Source organism: Meriones unguiculatus, chromosome 14 (genome assembly GCF_030254825.1).
Source record: "Meriones unguiculatus strain TT.TT164.6M chromosome 14, Bangor_MerUng_6.1, whole genome shotgun sequence".
NCBI classification, from domain to species: Eukaryota; Metazoa; Chordata; class Mammalia; order Rodentia; family Muridae; genus Meriones; species Meriones unguiculatus.
The window spans coordinates 15,113,861-15,132,557 of NC_083361.1; the positions used below are offsets into that span (position 1 = coordinate 15,113,861).

Here is an 18,697-nt window from a genome sequence, read left to right on the forward strand (position 1 = left end):
GAATAAACTTTCTTCTCATTTCCCAGTCTTGGGTGTTTTGTTACAGCAGCAGACTGAATAAAGCCTCTCCCCACCCTGTATTACCCCCTGAAGAGGTGCACTCTGACCACAAGAGGGTGGCTCCAAGCCTGCCCCTCTCTAGGGTGTCAGATCTGTGACCCCAGCCCCAACAGAGCAGAACTCCGTGTCCTCTCTCAGCCACAGCGAAAACAGAAATCCTTCTGTCCTTTTTCCAGAGCCTCTTCTTTCCCGCTCCATACCACAGCTGTGCACAAGCCACAGGCACGCATCAGCTGCTCTGCCTGCCTGGACTGGCAGCCCTTCTCATGGCACACCTTCTGAACTGCAGCTCCTCTACATGGTCCACAGAGCAGGTACTGAACCAGGCCCGTCCAAGACAAGCACACTGGTTTGTCCCAGTGTGCCCTGCCACGGTGACAAGACAGAGCAAGACACAAGCTCAGTGAAGCCAGTGGCAGCCAGGCCTGGCCTCCTCTCTAGGGATCTGGTACTAATGCTTTCTGGGCACCTTCCATAATCCTGTCGCCACCTTGGTCATCTCTTAGAGATGTACCTTGGCTCACGGTTTCAGAGGGTTCAGCCAGTCCCAATGGGAAAGTTTAGGGGAGCCACTCATACAATGGGACAAGGAGTGTGTGGCAGAGGCAATTCCTGTCGTGATGGCCCATAAAGCAGGGAGCGAGGCAGGAAACAAAGATCCACCCCAGAGGCCCACTTCCTTCATTCAGGTTCTACCCCTCCCACCCCCCTTATGGGAACAAGCGTTTAAACACATGAGCCTGGGAGAGACACTTCAGATCCAAGCCACATTAAGAACCGGATCAGGTGGTATCCGATGTCCACCTCTGGACCTTTTATTTACGTGAGCCCAAACACCCCTCTCCCCACACTGTGTTAGTTACATTTCTGTTGCTTTTCCCCAAGAGGCCTGGCACAGCAGAGCGGAGGAAGGCCTGGGATTAACAGCCAGCTGATCTCTGATCTTTCTGTCCACCAGCCTTGGTTGCTATCTCGGAAATGGACACCCTCTACCCCCGAACTTCACAGCTAAGAGCAGCCAGTGGCGTGTAGGTGTCAGGTGTAAGCAACACGGACTTCTGCCTGGCCCCAGCAGCTGTCTGAATGGCCCGCTGTTCTCATTTGCTTTATGTGGCTGTGGTAAAGACCATGAGCCAAAAGCAACATGGGAAGAAAGGGTTTGTTTCATTTTACAACTCTCAGCTAATCCTCCATTACTGAGAGGCAGGAGCTGATGCAGAGGCCATCCATGGAGGGGTGCTGCTTACTGGCTTACTCCCCCACGGCTTGCTCAGCCTGCTTTCTTTTAGAACCAGGACCACCTGCCCAGGGATGGCACTGCCCGAAGTGGGTGAAGCCTTCTCACATCAGTCACTAATCAATAAAATGTCCTACAGTTTGCCTATGGACGATCTGATGTAGACATTTTCTAAACTGTGGTTCCCTCTTTTCAAATGACTCTAGCTTGTGTCAAATTGACAAAAACCAACCAGCACAATTATCTGGTCCGAAATCCCCAGCCCCCAGTGCCTCTGGACAAGCCGAGCCCTCTCTCCCTGAACCAGAGCCTTTCCTATCCTTAATGTGGTGCCTTTGTGGTCCATTTGCTCTATCCAGCTGGGCTAGAATGTTCTAGAACCTCCGTCACTCACATATCACCTTCAGGGTCTTCACAATGCTATCTCTATTTACTGTCTTTACCGTGGACCATCATTTTACCCTAGTAAATGTGTCAAAAGAAAAAGGTGCCTTATTACCATCAACAGCTAACTAGGGTGAAGCCGAGAGGTCGTGGGCAGCATGCTGGGAAGAGGCACTGCGGAGCTGGCACAGTTCAAACCCAGGTTGTGAGACCTCGGGCAGGTGGCTTAACTGTTTTGAATCTAAGACCCTCATCTGTAAGTGCCGGTGATTAAGGTACCATTCTCTCAGCGCCCTTGGGAAATTAACCTGGTGTTTGCGAAGCACCTGTAACAGCCTCAGGCACAGGGTAGATGTTACATGCTTCTGTTTTAACTACATTGACTCTGTGTGTGTGTGTGTGTGTGTGTGTGTGTGTGTGTGTGTACATCTCACAGCACACGTGTGAAGGTCAGAGGACAACCTTCGACAACCTCCTTCCTTTGTGTGGGTACCAGATATTAAGGGTGCCTATCCAGCGAAGCACCCTTATCTGCTGAACCATCTCATGGGCCCACATACAAGTTTCTTAAACAAATCACAACCAGCTTACTAGACAGGAAGCCTGCCGCCGTGAGATGAAGCCGCTGGCAGGGAGAAAGCAAAACCCAGTCACGCTGCTTTCCCAACACTCCAGGAGTTGGGGATCACCTCTGTTTATCTTTAAAAGTGGGGCACGGGGGTGTCAGAGGTGTTGAAGATGGGCCAGCAGCGAATGGAGATACTGGCTGTATCTACACTGAGGGCCCTTCACACTCCTGCTCCGTGGTCTGAGGACACACGTGTGGCTGCTGCACTGCAGAAACAGTGACCTCTGCGCTGAGGGCATCCCCATCACTCCCTCCCTATACTCTTGGCACTCAAAGGGGTTTTCCTGTCCCTCTGGCTTCTTTGCCCTGACTCCTCTCCCATGATGCACATGAAGCTCTCAAGAAAGGCTTTCCAAAAGCTTCCACATACTCTCAGAGTAGGAAACAGAAGGCCTGAAGACTGCTCTGTCCCAGCTGTGTGTCCTTAGGCAGGTTGCCTTGCCATCCTGATACTGTGCGGGTCAAAGGCCATTGCAGAAGTTGGGTGTGAGTATTGTATGGGGACCTATCGGAGCGTTTATCTACCAGGCCCCAGGGCAGCGGGTGGGATCAACTAGAATAATCGGACTAATCGCTAACCACATTTCAGGAACTCATAGGGAAGTGGAGATGGTTGGGGGGAGCAAATGAGGGCCACAGAGAAGGTGAAGAGCATGAGCTCTCAGCAGGCAGAAAAATGCAAATAAAACCACAACGGCTCACCAGGCTTACCACGGACACCTTATCAGATCGGCCAGGAGCTAAAGCTCGTAGGGCTTTACTCGGAGTCTGATACACAGGGCCTTCCATTCATGGCCAGGGAGAGGTGATGATCCAACTGTCTGGCAAATAGTTCTGTGTGACCTAACAAACGCAGACAACGGCTTCCCCGAGAGCCAGCCAGGCCATGCCCGCACTCACCAGCATATAAGAAGCCTCACCAGGCTTAATAGTGAGGAACTAGAAACAAAGCCAGTTCTCATTAGCTGGGGATGGAGAAAATACTCGGGGCTTCGGCAGCCAAACACATGAGTCACTTTTCACGGCCCACAGCAGGTGACTCACGAGATGGAATGAGGACCGAAAAGAAGTCAAGAAAGAGCAGAAGGATGATGTCATCTCTGTCATTTTTGCAGCTACATGAAACAATTCTGTGAGCTGTTTAGGTGGACAGACATCTGTTGTGTGACACAAAGGAACTTGGAGGGAAGATAAATATCACTTTTTTTTTTTTTTTTTTTTTTCTTGAGACAGGTTCTCACTATGTAGTCCTGTCTGGACTAGAACTAACTATGTAGACCAGGCTAGCTTCAAGCACGTAGGGTTCTGCCTGCATCAGCCTCCCGAGTGTTGGGAACAAAGGTGCATGCCACTGCACCCAGCCCGAAATGCTGCATTTTGAAGAGCTTACAGAAAGAAGAGCTGGGAAGGTGTTTCCGAGGACGCCATGTTTGGGAAAGGCCAGCGACACTCTGTGGCCCTTTCCTGTGTCTGAACCGACTCACAGCAATTTAAGTGCAAGCAAGGGCAAAGCTGTGTGAAATAAAATGTGCATTGAAGACTTCCACCGTGAGGTGGCACGAGGCTGGTATCAGGCTGAGAGGAAGCAGGGGCAGCCAGGTGAGAGAAAAGCGACAGACAGAACAAGTGCTTGGGGCCTACATGTCCTTCTCCAGCTGTTTCCCCAACGGGAAAGCGTCAGCTTTACTCAAAGGCTCCACATCTTCGTTCACAGTGATGAGGTGTGACGTCATAAGGGGTGAGGTCAGCTAGGCACAGAGTCTGCAGCCGATAAGCCAGAGCAGAGCAACAGCACAGCACAGCGATGCAGAGACCAGCACAGCAGAGCACAGCGTGGCATTTACAATCACTGGTGGTTGTCCTGCTTAAGAGTTCCTAGGGCCTGGCATGGTGGCACAAGCCTTTAAACTCAGCACCAGGGAGGCAGGGGCAGGTGGATCTCTGAGTTCAAGGCCAGCCAGGGTTACAGAGTGAGACCCTTTCTCATAAAAAAGAAGTGAAAAAGGAGTTCTTGGCGGGAGGTTGTAGCTCTGTTATGCAGCATGGGCTTAAAATGTGAAGACCCTGATGACAGGAGGGGTTGAAGAGAGGAGGGAGGAAAGGGAGTGAGAGAAGGAGGGGGAGGGAAAAGAAGGGATAATCTACTTGTTCTATTTAAAAAGAGAAACCCTGCAACTCCTGGAATTTATAAGCAGTGATGAGATGGATTTGACAGCAGCTTAGAAACAACAGAAGAGGATTTGTGAGCTGAAGGTTGCTCAGCAGAAAGCAGTCAGAGGAAGAAATGTTGTTCCAACATACAGAAAACAGCAAGAGACACCTGCAGCATTGTCAGAAAGACTGGCCATCCACACACTCACCGTCCAGGACCCAGGGGCGCAGATTCTCATACTCACAAAACGCTGACATTAAGTGTGTTCTCATCGTCCGTGTTATGGTGTTGATTGCACCTTCACTTTTAAAACACACTTCTCACACACACCCTTACCCTTCATAAGTAGAATTACTGTTCTATGCACTAACTTGTCTGCTTTTCATGGGGACCTTTGTTTGGTTAGTTGTTTTTGAAACAGGACTTGCTCTGTAGCCAAGGATGGCCTTAACTGTCAAGCCAGTTGGATTAACAAACACCGGAGAAAGCAGACCTTTGGGGAGCTGTGACGTGTTTCCAGAGGCTATGGGATCCTGAGGTTCTGAGATACTGAGGGTTTATGATATGAGGCATATTTGCAACATGGTGCAAGTAAGAGGTGGGGCAGAGGGAGTCAGTTAGGGAATCTCTCTTGCAATGGCCCCGCTCCTGCTTTCCCTGTCTGTTCCTTTTCTCTGCTGCCTGGACACCAGGCCATGCACTACTCTGTTCTTCTGGACCCTCTCCATCATGACTGACTGATACCTCTGCACCCGAGAGCCAAAATAAACTTTTCCTCCACCAAATTGGTCCTGTCAGTAATGGTCCTGGTCCATTACAGTAAGAAGAAAGGCAATTAACACAGCAGTTAATAAAGAGAAAAACTAATCTAGAAATAAGAACAGGGCTAAAGATTTTTCCAAACTCACAAAAGATACTCAGCCAGATTAAAAAAAAAAAAAAAAAAAAAAAAAAAAAGATAAATTCCAAGAAAATCCGTTCTAGACACTTCAAAATGCCTCCTCTTTTCCTCCTCCTCCATTTTCTATTATTCAGACAGGGTCTTGAGGCCAGGCTGGTCTCAAAGTCCTGTAGCTATGTAACTGGGGATGACCCTAAACTTTGGATCTTCCTGTCTCCACCTCTCAAGTGCTAGGCTTGCCGGTGTGTGCCATCACATTGGTTTATTCTGGGCTGGAGATCAAACCCAGTGCTTCATGCACACATACAAGCAAGCACTTTACCCACGGGGATACATCTTCAGCTTTAAAAAAAAGACAAAGATGGGCAGTGGTGCCACACACCTTTAATCCCAGCAACCAGGAGGCAGAGTGAGCTCTGGGACAGCCAGGGCCATACAGAGAAACCCTGTATTTAAAATAATAATAATAATAATAATAATAATAATAATAATAATAATTAAAGACAAAAAATACATTGAAAGTACTGCAGAGGGGAAACCATTTACCTTCAAAAAAGTACATAATATGACTGACAGCTGACTTTCACAAAAATAACAGAAGATAGAATAGAATAATAATAGAATAGAAACCCTAAAGGCTGAAAATTTTAAATATAAATGTTTAATTTTATATCTAGCAAAAATATCCTTTAGAGACTTGCAGATAAGCACAAAATTATAAATAAACAATAAACAAGATAATAAAAAACATAGAGCAGTGTTGTATAAAGATGGGGAGTATTGGTATATAGCCCAGGATGGCCCAGAACTCCTGGACCTAAGTGATCATTTTACGTCAACCCCTGTACAGCTGGGACTGCTGGCATGAACCACTATGCCTCTCTGAGAGTAACAACCATGTTCAAGAGTCGAACATCTAAAAGAAAGGAAAAGGGGAACAAGAAAAGATGAGAGCAGAAGTCAAAAAGACAAAAATAACAAGACAGTTATTTTTATAGACTTAGTACTTACATTAAATTTAAATGAATGTAAATCAACCATGACATCAATAACCAAGGTTAAAAGAAAGTGAAATTATAGGCCCATCTTTTTCCACAAATGAAGTGCAAAAATTCTAAACAGAACACTAACATTCAGATATAATTATACAAAAGTAGTTAACACTTTTTTCACATCATTCATGTCAATATCGAAGGTTGGTTTGGTCATCTATTTTTATGCCATTTACAGAAGAAAGAAAAACTTTATCTGACTACTTAATAGGTTCAGAAAACATACGTAATGGATTGAGATGATTTTGAAAACTTGTCAAAAATAAAATTCCTTGATCACAGGAACAGAGGAATAGTTTACTCTGATTGATAAGGGGCACACACACACACACACACACACACACACACACACAATGTGCACAGCTCTCTCTCAGTGTCCTTAACAGCAAAATTACTCAACATAGTTTTTTTTTTTCTTGACTCAGAATCTTGCTATATTCCTAAGATGGCCATAAGCTCCTGATCCTCCTGCCTCAGCCTCCTGAGGTCTGAAATTACAGAGGTGTGCCAACATGCCCAACTCAAACATTGATTGTGTTCATCCTAAGGATAGAAGAAAAACCAAGAATATATATTATGATAGCAGTCCTATCCAACACCGCAAGGCGGAGACAAAAACCTCATGAAGATTAGAAAAGTGCCTGTCATGGTATAAAGGCTGACTATCTAGAAAAGTCCAAGACATGCCACAAACAAATAGAAATCATTTCAGCATAACAGGCACATATGAAAGCCCACAGTAAAACGAACAGACTTACTCTGAGATCAGAAGCAAGGCAAGGACTCATTCTTGACATTGTGCTCAATTGGAAGTCTTAGCCAGAGCAATTAGGCAAGAAAAAGAAATAAAGGGCATGTAAAACGGAAGAAGTAAAATTATCTCTGTGGCAGACAATATGATCTTACATGTAGAACATTCTAAAGATTCCACACCAAACAAACAAACAAACAAACAAAAAACAAATAAAAAAAAAACCGAAAAACTTAGATTGGACACAGGAATCCAGTAAGGCTGAAGAATATAAAACTAAGATACAACTACAAGTTGCATTTTCTACAACACAAACAGTAATCAAAAGGAAGCTAAGGGGCTAGAGAGATGGCTCTGTGGCTAAGAGCGTTTGTTGCTTCCCCAGAGGACCCTACATTAGCAGGTGACCCTCAACCGCCCATAACTACAGCTCCAGAGGAGTTCAACACCTATGACCTCCTCAGGCCCCTGTACTCATGCGTACACATCCACACGCAGACTGGGCCTATCCATAATTAAAAATAATACAACTTTTAAAAGAAATTAATATAACAATTCCATTCATAATAGCATCAAAAGCAATAAAACACTTTACTTGGAGAAATGTAACACATTATTGGAAGAAATCAAGGAAGACACAACTAAATAAAAAGATGTCCTTTCGTGGGAGGAAAGGCAACATTGTTAAGGTGTCAGTTTTGCCCAGAGTAACTATAAAGTTAAACGATTTCTACCAAAACAGTAATAGTACTTTTGTAGAAATAGAAAAATCCATCCTAGAATTCATATGGAATCTTGAGGGATCCTGAATATCCAAAACAAGCCAGAGAAGGAAAAGCAAAGCTGGAGCTTTTCTTGGTTTCAAAACATATTTACAAAATTACAGTGATCAATGGGCTGGAGAGACGGCTCAGAGGTTAAGATCATAAATGTTCTTCACAGGACCTGAGTTCAGTTCCCAGCACCAACATGGCACCTCACAACCATGTGTAACTCTAGTCACATGGGATCCTATGCCCTCTTCTGGACTCCACAGGCCCTGTACTCACATGCTCCAACATAGATGCAGGCAAAACACCCATACACATAAAATAAAAATAAACGTATTTTAAAACAATTTAAATCACAATTATATTTGTTAGTGGGATAAATACAGACACCACAATGGCAAAGAACAGAGAGCCCTCAAACAAAGAGAGAGCCCACATGAGATGAGCAAATAATCTTCTCCGAGGTCACCAAGACCACCAGGGTGACAGGACAGAACTTCAGAAACAGCGCACATGTATGTAACCCCAGCATTTTGGAGGTGGAGACAGGAGCATCAGGAGTTTCAGGTCATCCCAGGCTACGTAGTAAGTTTGAGGCTAGCCCAAGACAAACAAACAAGAAAATAAAAGATGGGACACTGGGGAGCGGCAAATCCACAGGGGGCAGGATGGGGTTGATCTTTCCACAGCCAGGAATGAGCTCAAGATGGTTGCAGACCTAAAACCCCAGATGGTCCAGGAGAGACACAGGCGACCAGGACAAAACCAGACACACTTCAAGCAGCTACAGAGGAATGCTCTCCCAACCAGACCTCAGGCAAGGGCTTAGGACCCAGCATATAAAAAAGGTGTGCTGTAACTCAGTAACTGCATCCCGAACAGCCCCATGTTAAAACAGACTAGGGCTATTTCTCCAAAGAAGTTTACAATGGCCAGCAAGCACACAGAATGCATCTCAGTATCACTGATAATCAGGAAATGGAAATCAAAGCCCCAGGAAGGTGTTACCTTACACCAGACACAATGACCAGTGTCTAAAACTAAAACGAAGTGACGAGTATTGGTGAAGATATGGAAAAATTGCATCTGTGGATACAACAATGAAAAAAACTTAATTAAAACTAGAAATAGAAGGTATATATCCAAAATAGTTTAAATTGACATTTCACACGTCAGTGACATAATATTTATAAATAATAACATGTGTAAGCAATCTTAGTACATCCACAGGCAAAATGTGCTCTCAGCATAAGTGAAATATTATTCAGCCTTCAAGAAAGAAAGAACTCCTGTCATATGTTGCAATGAGGGTGAAACTTGAGGACACTACACTGAGAAGTGAAATAAAAGAGTCACAGAAAGGCAAATGTTGCCTACCTCCACTTTGTCTCAGAAACAGGGAGCAGACTAGAAAAAAGAAATGGGGCATTGTTGCTTGAGTGATTTAGAACTTTGCTCAAGCAAGATGGAGGGCGTTTGGAACACTGCTGCTTGGCACAGCATCATGCTCTCTTAAAGTGGAGACAGTAGAGGGGTGGTAGATAGCTCATTCTGGAAAGTGCCTACTGCCCAAGCATGGAAACTTGCATTTGAAACCCCATACCCGTGTAAAAGCGGAGAGAGCAATGCCTAATCCCAGCGCTGGGGAGGCTGAGACAGGAGCCCTGGAGCCCACCAGCCATCCAGTCTAGCTAAATCAGTGAGTTCCATGTTCAGTGTCTCCAAATATAAGGTGGGGAGTGATTGAAGAAGAAACCAAGGGTGACCTCCAGCCTCTGTGAGCACACGGGCCCCACACACAATGAACCCGAAGCCTGGAATCCTGCTTGGAGCCACACCTTCTGTCAAAGGCAGAAACCAAAAACACCGCAAAAGCAAAGACAAACTAGGCAGACTCTCACCTGGAACTTAGCCTTTAGGAGGCTGAAGCAGGAGAATGCCATGTATTTCAGGCCAGTCTGGAGGGTTACAGAATGAGACAACAGCTAAAAAGGAAGGAAGGAAGGAAGGAAGGAAGGAAGGAAGGAAGGAAGGAAGGAAGGAAGGAAGGAGGGGGGGAAGGTAGTAAGGAAGGAAGGAAGAAATAAAGAAGGAAAGGACACCTGCAGACAAAAACCTACATTCCCAGCTCTCAGGTCAGCCTGTGACTATAATGAGACTCCACTGACCATTTAAAGGAGAGAAAGGAAAGATAGATGAGAAGATGGAGGTAAGAGGAAGAGAGAAGGGGGAGGGGAGAGAGAAATCTGGCTGGATCTAGTGGTCAATGAAGTGGCAAGCTGTGTTTCTTCCCCTGTCTTTTAACTTCAGCTTGAGGAGTGTGGCAAGTAGCTCATAAGACAAAAGTCTACTCCTATATACCAAGGGAACTGTGAAATGCTATTATTTCAGGCCAGCTGGATGGCTCAGTGGGCAAAGGTGTTTGCTGCCAAGCCAGACGACCTGACTTCGGTCCCTGAGACCCTGGGATGGCTACTTGGGGTTTTTTGGTTGTTGTTTTTGTCAACATGACCCTAGCTAGTTTTATCTGGCTAGTGTCTCAATGATCTCAGTTAAGAGACTGCCTTCATCCAGATTGCACGTAGGCGACTCTGCAGGCCATTTTCTTGATCGATGATTGATGTGGGTGGGCCTAGCCACTGTGAGGGAGGCACCCCTGGAGGACAGGTGGTTCTGGGTGGTATGAAAAGGCAAACTGTGAAAGCCGGGAGGAGCAAGCCAGTAAGCAGCATTCTTTAACAACTTCTGCTTGAGTTCCTACCCAGGCTTCCCTGACTTTGGGAACATGACCGGAAATAAACCCTTTCCTCCCCAAGTTGCTCTTGGTCATGATGTTTTATCCCAGCAATAAAAACCCTGACTAAGACAGAAACTGGTACCAGGTTACAGGTTATTGTTATGACAGAACTGACTTTTTGTTTGTTTTGTTTTGGTGGTGGGGTGGAGTAGGGTAGGGTGGGGAGGTACTGTGGAAAGATCTTGGAACTTTGGGTTGGAAAAGCCTTTGAGTGACCAGAGCTTAATGAGTTGTGGGAACTAGGAAGGTAATGCTGAAAGCAGTTCAGACTGCGGAGGCCTTTTGATGTTTTGAATTAAGAGGCTGTGGTTCTGGTCAGCTGTGGCTAAAGGATTTCCCTTGATTAAGAATTGCCCAGCAACTAGGTGGTGGTGGCGCATACCGTTAGTCTCAGCACTCAGGAGGCAGAGGCAGGTAGATCTCTGAGTTCAAGGCCATCCTGGTCTATAGAGTAAGTTCTGGGACAGCTAGGGCTATACAGAGAAACCCTGTTTCTAAAACAACACAAAACAACAACAAAAACCAAATAGGAAAAAAAAAAAAAGAATATACCAGCATCCTTGAAGTGAAATATTCTAAGAAATGTTTCTTCAAAGACAGTAAGCAAAAGCTGTGTTCCAGAGGCACCGAAGGCTGAAACCTCCTGCCGGCAGCTCAACTTGGTAATGTAGTTCTCCAGGTGATTCTGGATTTGAAGGCATAAAGGCGTCGTGGAGAGAAGCAGAGGCTTGGTGCCACGTGGCAGGATCAGAGTCCCTGAAGAGAGCTCAGAAGACACCACTGGTGAAAGTGCAGACCAGGTTGCAGCGGAGACCCCAACATTTTAGAGATGCCAGGACTATGGGTTGACCACCCAGGACAGCGGCAGCCAACAGATGGATCAAGCCAGTAAGCAGCACTCCTCCTTGGCCTCTGCATCAGTTCCTGCCTCTAAGTTCCTGCCTTGAGTTCCTGCCCTGCCCTTCCCTGGTCAGGTAAGGTAGAAATAAATCCTTCTCCCCACAGGCTGCTTTTGTTCCACCACAGCTGGAAACCCTAACTAAGACAGACTCACAAGGTCAGAGAGAATCAACTCTTGATCAACTCTTGAAAGTTGCCTTCTGTTCTCCGCATGTATGCTATATCACCTCCCCCCCCCGCAAATAAACAAATATGCAATAAAAATTTCAAAATGGCGTTACTTAGATTAACAACGAAAAAGGCAGTTACCCAAGAATGGCTCAAAAGATGTCAGAATCGCTCAGACGAGTAAGAGGAGTAAGCAGACCGTGCTCATGGATGAGACGGTTTCAAGGAAGTCTCAGCATGCTCACGGTCTGCAGCCGGGTCCCCAGGGAAACTGATTGGATTATTTCAACCCTTGTGGGATCACTTAAAGAAGGCTGAGGTTTATAAAGTGATGGACATGAGGAGTCACTGCAAGGAAACCGAACTGCCCGACGGGAAAGAAGGAAGACTTTACAAATGAACTAGCTTGTAACCGCTGAGCTGTCAACAAAATTGCCGTTGCACTTGGGCGGAGAAGGCCTAGCATTTAAGATGGTAATGGAGACTGGCATGGGGCTTCTTGCTACCTATAAGCCCTGCACTTGGGGAGGCTGAGACAGGAGAATAGAGAGTTCTAGGACAGCCCGAGCTACATAGTGAGACTACCATCTCAAAACAATGGCGGATCTAGGCATGGTAACACATGCCATTTATCACCGTACCAGGGAGGCAGAGGCAGAAGAGTCTCTGTGAGTTCAAGGCCAGCCTGGTCTATACAGCAAGCTCCAGGACAGCCAGGGTTACATAGGGAGGTCCTGTCTCAAAGAAACAAATGAAAACAAATCAAAACCACAACAAAGATGCCCTGTCAGTTAAGTAGCTATATAGAAGAAGTAACCCTTGACCCCTACGTAACATGGAGCATAAAAGTCAATTCCTGGGGCTGGGGCTACAGCCCAAAAGTAGAGTGCTCACCCAGAATGTATGAGGCCCCAGCTTCAATTGCCCAGCACTGTCAGAAAATAGAAAAAAATCAACCCTGGACATTAGAGGCTTAATGTAAAAGTAAAATGATAAATGACCCAGAAGAAGAGTGGGATGGTGTTCTCGTGGCCTTGGCTCCAGCCGCACTTTCTGGACACACTTTTGACTCAGGAATGAAAGGGAAAAAAGGAGTAATAAGTTGGGGAGATAAAGTGGCTTACTGTAAAATGCTTGCTGAACAAGTATGAGGACCCCAGCACCCACATGAGAGCCAGGGATGGCTCCGTGTATCCGCAGCCCAGAGTTGGGAGGCAGAGACAGGCAGATCCATAAAGCTCGCTGGCTGCCAGCCTAGGCGATGTGGTGAGTTCAAGGTTCAGTGGGAGACCCTGTCTCAGCAAACAAGGTGGAGGATGATGGAGGAAGACACCCAGCAGTGACCTCGGACCCCCACCCATGTGTGTGCTGCTCGGTGCACCTGATACCTAAAGCAGAAAAGACAATTCTGAGCTCCGGTCAGTCTCCATTAAGGTTTCTCTGCATTTTGGGGTCTCCACTGAGTGGAGGCATGCGCTGAGGTGGCTGCTTTGAAAACGTGCCACACGGGTCCCCGCCGGGAGCAGGGTCCCCCACGTGGACCTAACCAGACCAGTCCAAGCGTATTCACACCCCACATCCCACCTCTCCGAAAGGGAAGACCTGAGTTCTCGGTTTCCCTGCCCACCCCTACCCCCAACGAATGAATCTACTTGATCTGTCCATACTACGGTCACATCAGTATAGACCACATCGGAGCAGCGGGGTTGAAAGCGAAAGACGAGAAGCTGCTGAAAGTAAAATGTCCCACCCCTGCCCGGACAGACAAGAAATGAGGTGGGCACAGAGGGACTCCCCAGAAGAGCCATGTACACGAGCCAGCAGCTCACCAGAAGGAGAAGTGTGTCTGTTCAGGGACTTCCCAGGGGGAAACCAGAAGGGAGGGCTTCAAGGTCCTCCGGGCATGAACTGTCCCACCTGCCCGCTGCTCTTCTCTGGCCTTGGCCTCTGGCTGTGTCCTCCAACCCTCTCTCTCTCCCTCCGCACAATTCCGCAGCCCCACCTAGATCTGCAGAGTAAAGCCTTGCGCCCATCCCCCCTCTGCTCCCTCGACGCTTGCTCTGGGTCCCAAACCACGCCAGACTGCCAAGGCTTCACAGGTCGCCCTCACCTGGCTTTCACCCCTCACACCTGGCCTTTCAGCCGCTGCAGCTTTCTGTGCTCCCGAGCTGACTGTCAGCCTCCTACCGGGTCTTCAAAGTTCAGTTCAAATGTCAAGGCTGTCTTCTTTGATCTCTTCACAGAGGGTGAGTCACATCTTCCCCTGGGGTCTGTCCCTCCATCACAGTCCGTAGCCACATAGCCACGGATGTTTCCACTCACCTCTAAGCATCAGCCTGGCGGGAACCACATGGGCTCAGCCTCGGCTCCTGAGTCCCCCTGTGGCTGAACACTGCCTCACAGACAGCAGGTGCACACACAGGTTGCACAAATGACTAAATGACGGGGATCCCTTTCTTCGGTGACAAAGCCATGCCTCCTGTGCACGCCAGTGTTAAATCTGGCTCCGTTTGGTTCCTGTGTCTTAAATTCAGTGAGCGGAGACACTGAAGGCAGTCTGCATTTCGGCAGGATAAGCACGTCTGTGCTCCAATGTTCCCATCTCAAGACCTTTGCACCTGCAGTTGTTCTGCCAAAACTCCCTGCCCCAGCTTCTTGGCGGCCTCATCCTCAGATTTCAACGTCAATGTCACCCTCCCTAGAGACTGTCCACTTTGTCTGAAGTGGGTCCATTCTGTGTTCCCCTTCATAGCTGCCATAGTATTGGGATAGTGATTGTCTCTGTCTTGTCTTTATGACTCATCATTGTCTGGGTGCATCCCAGAAGTTGGCAAATCACCAAGTCTGTCCACCACAACATCCCCAGTGGGTGGAATGGGGTGCAGAATGCATTGCTAATGAGTGAACAGACCAATGGGGTTCCTGTGGTGGACCAGCACCACACTGAGCAGTCCCTGGAGACCCCATTTTCCCGTCAGCTTTGTCACTATCCCTGGAAGGTTCCTTTCCCACACCCCAGGTAGCAATCCTGGAGTCTGATAGAGAAGACCGTCCTCAGGTTAGCAACACAAGAGGGCATGCTCAGAGGCAGCACACTGCAGATTCCCAGCTGAGCAGAGTTTCCAAGTGGACGAATGAGACTCGCAGGCCTGGGCCGGGATGGCAGCACAATGCTCCAGGACCTTTTGACGCCTTTCTGCTTTGTCTGAGCTCAACCCTGCCCATCTGTGGACCTGGCTCAGCAGCTGCGCTTCAGCTAGGAGCAAGGAGGTAGGTGCTTGCACACTGCAGCTGTGTGCTTTCTGGTGCCCCCGCTCCCCCCTCCCCCGGTATGTTGGTCTGGGTTACAGCTGAGGACATCAGGCTCATGGCTTAGTGGGTGGCAGGTGAACACGAGGCAGGACCTTTCCCAGTGGCTGTGTATATGCGGTCTGCATGGGCCAGAACCTCCTCCATCCTGGACAACCCCACGGCGACAGCAGCTGGATCCCACCCATGCAAACCCAGTCTCGCAGCCTTGCCCAGGTGTCCAGGCTCGCCCTGTGGTCCCCAGACAAGGGCTATTTTGAAGTATGCTGCTTGAAGCTACAGCAGAGAGTTGGGGCCAAGCCAGCACCGACCCCCTCAGCCCTGTATTCTCAGCAGCCCACCCTGGCCTGGCTGAGGCATGAGCCTTTAACTAGCACTGGAGAAAATTAGGAGGCTCCAGTCTTTGTCCTCACACTAAAGCTACTTAGCAATTCAAGGGAGCAGAGTCCCACAGAGGCCACACAGTGAAGAAGGCTGGGGCTTGGGGGGGAGGGGCAGGCTGTGCACTTGTCCCTCCTCCTAGGGGACCAGTTCTAGTGTCTTAATCCTCCCTGAGGACCCTAGGGACAGCAGGCTGAGGGCCTGGTACAGATGTCCTTAAGCCTCCTCCCCCACCCCCACCCCCCGGCCAGGGAATATTCTCAGGGTGTTTCAGAAGTTCCAAGTTTACTCAGCGCTCCTGTTTGAGTTGTCATGAAAAGTCCCTTCATCCTGGACCAGAGTGGTGGGGGAGGGGGATAACACCTGCAAGCTGCAGGCTGTGGGTGGGGCCTCTCCCAGCATCCCCCACTTCATGTTTTTTTGGGGCTATAGACCAGAATTAAAAAAAAAAAAAAAAAAGACTGCCAGGGTGAGAGCTCCTCCCTTGAGGAAGCCTTTGTCCCAGCTTCATGGCTTCCTCCTCTTCCCCTCTGAGTGGCTTCCTGGGTGCCTCCTGAAAAACCACCTTTTCTCCCTGAGTCTCAGTTTCCTTATCTGCAAGTGATGGAGCACCATCGCAGGGCCATCATGGTACAGGACAGTGGCACGCCCCTGTAGCTCCAGCCCTCAGGAGGCCGAAGTGGGAGAATCACAAATTTGAGCCAGACTGGGGGTTGCATAGAGAGAGCCCCTCCCCCGCCTCCCCCACGAGACCAACACCCAGTATTTAAAGAAAACCGGCTGCCACCCCTGCCTCACCATCTGTGAGACCCTGCAGCCCTCCCCTGAGGGCACTGAGTGGCTACGGCTGTCCCCCGACCCCATGCACAGAGCCCCGGGACCTCCAGGCCTGTGGCAACCAGAGACAGTGCCCCCTCCCGGCTTTGGGAGAAAGCACACCCCCTCTTCTCACATCTATCTGAGGCTGCTTGGCCCCAGTACAGTGAGGAATTCACTTCCCCAGCACAGGTGGCCTGCTTGCTTCTCTTCCCTCACCACTCTCCTTTCTGGAAACACCTGTCTTCCGGTGCCAGAAGGCCTCTGTGGTGCCGACCCTTACCTCCCTCTCTCAGGCCAAAGAAGCTTGAAGTGGCTTCTAGGGATGGGAATGTTTGAAGCTTTGGACAAGGGCCCAGTCTCTCCTCCTGGTCAGACAGGGTTACTATCATTCTCTCTATGAGGTCCAGGGAGAGCTGGACACAGGGCCCCACTTGTGGGGATCACACGGCCAAGTGTCCTCTGAAGAACGAAGAAGCTTAGGCAGTGTTCCAGGCTGTGAGTCTCTCCCTGGGGTTGCCCTCTGCCATACAGGCTGGGTTCCAATGTCTATTCTGATTCTCTCCATCACCATAGCCCAAGGACTGGTTTGTCCCCACAGAACCCACAGAACTAATTGCCATCTATGAACAGAGCTGCGTGGGACCGTTGGCCTCACCTGGACTCTGAGGATTCTGGGAGATCCTCCAGTGCCTACAGTTCTGTGGATAGGGCTGTTCTAACTTGCCCTGCACTTAGTGTCTATCTCGCTCTCCTCCACAGGTCAAGGTACCTGGGGGATGGGAGCGCCAGAAATCACAGCCCTTAACACTCTGACATCCCAAAGTTCTCATAAACAGCCTTACAAAGATAGAGCCATCTTGCTCCTCATTATACAGATGGAGAGAACGAGGACCCAGGAAGAAGCAGAGCGGCCTGCCCAGGTTCACCAGCTGGACCTGGAAAGGCTACCATGTGCTCTAACACCCAGGCTGCTCTAGAGAGCACAGGCATTCTCTTAGGAGCTGCTCCCGACACTCTAATGCCTCTGTGACTGCTGTGGTCCCTTTGCAGCATAAACATCCCAGTCCTAAGCATAAACATTTGCTCCTATGCCATCCACCCTTCTGCCTTCTTCTCCTTACCCATCCTTCCAAGCTAGGCCTCCACAACCTCCAGGCTCCCCTGTCCTTCCATGTAAGAGGTGTTGCCTCTCTCCATCCAACCCATGCTCTGGATTAGGATGGTGACTCCTGGTTGGACTGCCCACCTTGCCCTATCCTGGCAAGTCCCAGAAGGAAAGTCACACTTGGCCTGCTGGGCCGGGTGTCCTTATCTGTAAAGAAAGCACCCCACCTGCCTGGAAGGATTAGATGGAGTTAATATCATAAACCACGCTGGCTGGTAGTCTCTGATGACCTCCCCACACAATAGCCACCTGGAAGCTTCCCGATGTCCCCGCCTCCTGCCCATCTCTGCCTGGTAGACTGTCCGCCACCCACAGTCCCACTTTTTGCTCACCACCACTTCTTGCAGGCAGTTTGCATAGGCAAGGGGTCATGCTAGCCATGCCCCTGCCTCCACGACCCTCCAACATCCTGTAAGCACACACGAAGGCCCCCAGTCATTTTAAGCCAGCTGAACAAGGAACTCCAGCCCTGACTCTGCCCAGCCCAACTGCATAGCGACCTGTGCCTGTGTCCTACCAAAGCGCTACGCAAAATACAGAAAAGGACGGCAGGCTCAGTGAGAACCAGAGTTGGAGCTTACTTACCCGCTCCTTCAGTGTCCTCCTCAGAAAGCCATTCCTCAGGCTGGAGCAATCGGGTGGCCTCCTGGGGGTGGGGGTCAGTCACAGAGGGACTCAGGATGGGGGTGGGAGGTGTGGTTTTGAGAAGGTGGGCAGGGGCCTGGTCGGGTGTAAGTCCAGAACCTAGGGGAGTCGCCACTGAGATGGTCCTGGGGCCGGGGGCCAGCTGGGCATCTGGACAGAGCCTACACAGTGGAAGTCAGCACGGCTGAGGCAGACAAACAGAGACAGGGCTCTGCCTGGGCTGGGGCTGGGGCCAGCCGGCTGCCCCAGGGATGGACAGACCTGCGGTCAGACAGGCAAGCGACCGTCAGACACACTGTAGGAGAAGTGGGCTGGCTGCTGCACTCGCCTGAAGCACAGGGCCACCAGCAGAGGCTGTGGTGTCTGTCTGAGGCCGGGCAAGGGGTGGGGATAAAGAGGATGTGGTAAGCAGTGTCCCGCCCAGCCCAGCCAGGTCCTGCAGATGGGATGAGAAACGCTAAGATGCCTGCAGGCATGCGCCCACGGCTTCCCAAAGGTCACCCTCAGCAAGACATTTGGGGTCTACGGGATGACATCTTTCAGACAGATGACGGCATCCCGCAAACCTCACGGTCATG

At 49.2% G+C, this 18,697-nt stretch overlaps 1 protein-coding gene across 2 annotated transcripts in view; it reads right to left on the reverse strand.

Moving 5' to 3' along the window:
- Il21r (interleukin 21 receptor) overlaps positions 1 to 18,468 on the reverse strand; it is a 31,952-nt gene extending 13,484 nt beyond the window's left edge. The window contains exon 1 of one of the 2 annotated variants that reach the window (XM_021662152.2): positions 18,060 to 18,468. The gene's annotated coding sequence lies outside the window, so the exon portion shown is untranslated. Of the gene's footprint in view, positions 1 to 13,910; positions 13,982 to 18,059 lie in introns of those variants that run through there. The other variant, XM_060366872.1, reaches the window with a different exon arrangement.
- Between the last annotated feature and the right edge of the window lie 229 nt (positions 18,469 to 18,697).